This window comes from Propithecus coquereli, unplaced genomic scaffold (genome assembly GCF_000956105.1).
Source record: "Propithecus coquereli isolate 6110/MARCELLA unplaced genomic scaffold, Pcoq_1.0 Scaffold35, whole genome shotgun sequence".
In the NCBI taxonomy this organism is placed as follows: Eukaryota; Metazoa; Chordata; class Mammalia; order Primates; family Indriidae; genus Propithecus; species Propithecus coquereli.
This window is the reverse complement of record NW_012149174.1, coordinates 4,668,872-4,672,539: the sequence shown is the minus strand read 5'-3', so window position 1 is coordinate 4,672,539 and position 3,668 is coordinate 4,668,872.

Genomic DNA, 3,668 nt, shown 5'->3' with positions numbered 1-3,668 from the left:
AATTTGCCTGAGAAATTATATGGGCCTGTTACTATTTAGGGGTTAGCTCATTAGTAACATTTTATAATTTCTCCATGTTAATTGGTCTGTTTAGATTTTCTTTCTGTTCTGATCAATTTTGGAAATTTATATTTCCTAAGAAAACATCCATTTATCCAGTTATTTACACAGAATTAAGCAAAGCAGCCATTTATGATTCCTTCAATTTCACTGCTTAAAATTTTGTATATTTGGGCTTTCTGCCTATTTTCTTGATTAGATTAATTAAAATCTAAATGTTTTGTTATTTTTACCGCAAAAAAACAGTTCTTGGACAGATTTATTTTTTAGTATTATCATTTTCCTGTTTTCTGATGTAAAAAGTTAAGCTTTTATGTTTAATATTCTTTCCATCTGTTTGCCATAGTTTTTTTGTTCTTTTAAGCTTCAAACACTGGATGCTTAATTTATTTTTATTCTTTCTTGTTTATTGATATAAATATTTAGAACTTTGAGTTTCTTTCTGAGCACTGATTTAGCTATATCCTATAGATTCTGATTATATATGCATTGTCATTACTTTGTAGATTTCCTATACTTCCAAATTTCTTCCTTGATAAAACAGTTACTAAAGAGCTTAAATTCTCTAAATGATAAGGTTTTTAATAATTTATAATTATTTTTAAGTTAACTTCTATTTTATGGAAATGCTTATTGCAGGAGTACTTTAAAGAAGATATATTCTCTAATATAGCATTTGAATATATATTCATAAGGTCTATCTCATTAATTATATTATTTTGGTCCTTAATAGTCTTATTTTTGTGTACCTGTCATAGGCTCAGATAAAAGAATTGAAATCTTCTACCACTAATATTTTTCTATTTCTCTTTGTATTTCTGTGGTTTTTGTTTTATGAATTTGTTGCTATATAATTTACTATATATTTATAACTGCTAAAACTTCATTGTAGTTTACACCTTTATCATTATAAAACATCATGCTTTGTCTTGCTTAATACTCCTTGCCTTAAACTTAACCTTGTTTGATTTTTAGTTTTTGTTATTTGCTTTTGCTTTGTATGATTTTGTCAATCGTTTTGTTTTCGAGTTTTCAAAGACACATTGTTTAACATGTACATCTTATTTATAGCCCATGGGGCGTTTTACTTTGAGATCTTATTTGAGTCTTTTCTTTCATCTAAGCAGAAAGACTGGCCACTTCCAACCAGACTACAGGAACATTCTCCTCTCTGCCCTCTTCTGCTTGCCTCCAACACCAGTTCCGCATAGTCATTTCTGTTCAGCCTTCAGGTGGACTGGAGTGTCAGCCTCCCTCTCCACCGGCCTCTCACCAGACCACAGTAAACACGCTCCCAGCCCAAGTCAAAATGCAGAACACATACTCCGAATTGAGTATGAATGTGTCGTGTGTATGCTGCTCCTTCAGTCTCATGAGCATATTTATGTAAATCACACAATATAAATGTACACATATTTGGCCATTTTGAGTGGAGGGCCCAGAAGGAACACTGTATTTGGGGCTTTTCATTGCAGAAGCCATTGACATTATTGACTATTTACTTATGGTAAATAAAAACTATTAGATACTATGTAGACATGTATTTGAAATATAAAATGCAAGCAACTGTTTCTGCATGATAATAGCAGTTAGTGCAAACTGTGTTCTGATGAAAGTACATGATGACTATTTCAAATATCTATTGCTATGTAACAAATGATCCCAGAATTGGGCAGTAAAAGACAACCGTTGTATTATGTTCACAGATTCTGTGGGTCAGGGGTTTGGCAAATGCTACATGGGGACAGCTTGTCTTGGCGTCATAATGTCTAGAGTCTCAGTTGGGAACACTTGGAGGCTGGGAGCAATCCAGTAACCGGAACACGAGTCATCTAAAGGATATTCACTCACGTGTCTGCTAGTTGATGGCAACTGTTGGCTGGGACTTCAGTTGGGCCCATTAGCCAGAAAACATACACCTGGGCTCTCAGTATGGCTGGAACCTCCTCAAAGCTTGATGCCCTTGGACTTCTCACATGGCAGCTTAGGGCGCCAAAGGCAAGTATTCCAAGAGAACCAGGTGGAAGGTGCATTGCCTTTTATAACCTTGCATCGTAGACATGTAGTGTAATCTTTGCCTTATTCTATTGACCAACCAGTCACTAAAATTGGTCAGCAGATCATTAAGGTCCAGATTCAAGGGGAGGGGCATATATACTCGACCTCTCAATGGCAGAAGCATCAAAGAATTTGCCGATATGTTTTAAACCCACCACGCTCTTACTGCTCACCACTGGGGCCTCTCTCTCCCTCTCCCTCCCTCTGTCTCTCTTTCTCTCTCTCTTGCTCTCTTGCTGTCTCATACCATCACATACAATCACACCCATACTCACGAACCTACAGATAGTTGCTTGTTTACACTAGCATCAGTTATGGGTAATTAAACTGTAGTGGTAGTTGTTGTGGCACTTTGTAAGCAAAAACACCAAAATTTAAAAAGTCAAATATATAAATTATTGACTAACAAATATACGGTTATTCCAATTCTTAAAATATGTGCAAAATACAAGGATAGAAATTTTGAATGAAGTTACACAAGATAAAAGCCCGGAGTCCTCAGGAGGGTATAACTGTTTAATGTTCTGCAGGCTTGGCTGGCTTTCCAGCCTCCCAGCTTCACCTGCATTAGCCTGTTCCTCAAACCTGCCATGGTTCCCACCTTCCTTGTAAGGATTATGTGCCTTGTACTAAAAAGTACTCTGGAATGATACAGCGTTTTCTTTCTCCCTGATCCCATGACTGCTACCTTTGCTGCCCCTGCACTAACCTCCCATCCATTGCTATTAAATACCACTTTATTTCCTCCACCTAATAACTCACTTAATGGACAATTATCAAGCACTGATCATGTGCCAAGCTCTGCAGAAGATACCAAAATGAACAACACCTGGTCTGTGCTTTCGAGGGTTTACAAGGAAGCATTAGAAGATGGGTGAACAGCGGTGCAGCAGGCTTAACCCACACCCATCCTCCCCTGACCTCCTGGCCAGCAACTCTGCAGTTCTGTTCAGAAATTGGGTTGCCTATGTGCTTTAAGGGAGTCTGGGCCCCTCTCCTGCTCCAGGGAGAGAATCTTGCTTTATCCAAGCCCCTCATGGGACTTTCATTCCCTTTCTTGTGTAAGGATGCACAGTGGATGCAATTCTGGCCAGTGGCCTCTGGGGAGGTTTTCTTCCCCTTTCAAAGGTGTCCAACGTCTTCTCCCATCAGCCACTGATCCTGTTGGGTACATTTAGGAAGCAGCTATCTCACAACCACAAGGGGAGAGGACAACTTACTGAAGTCGACATAATGGAAAGATGGAAAGAATATGGGTCCTTCATGACATGGTCGAATCTCTGAGTTAACCAACCCTGAAACCACAGTGCCTTTGGACCTGTTGTTATAGGAGACATTTTCCTCATGGTTTAAGCTATTTTCAACTGGATTTTCTGTTACCCGCATCCAAGATAATCCTAGGGGGAAAAAGCAGCCTTGAGTGCAATGGAAGGAGCAATTCTGAAGGGCTGGTATCATCCAGGAGGCTTTCTCTAAGAGATGGGACTGAGATGGGGTTTGCAGGACAGCTAGGACTTGGACAGGTGGAGAGGAAGGGGAAGGGCATTCTA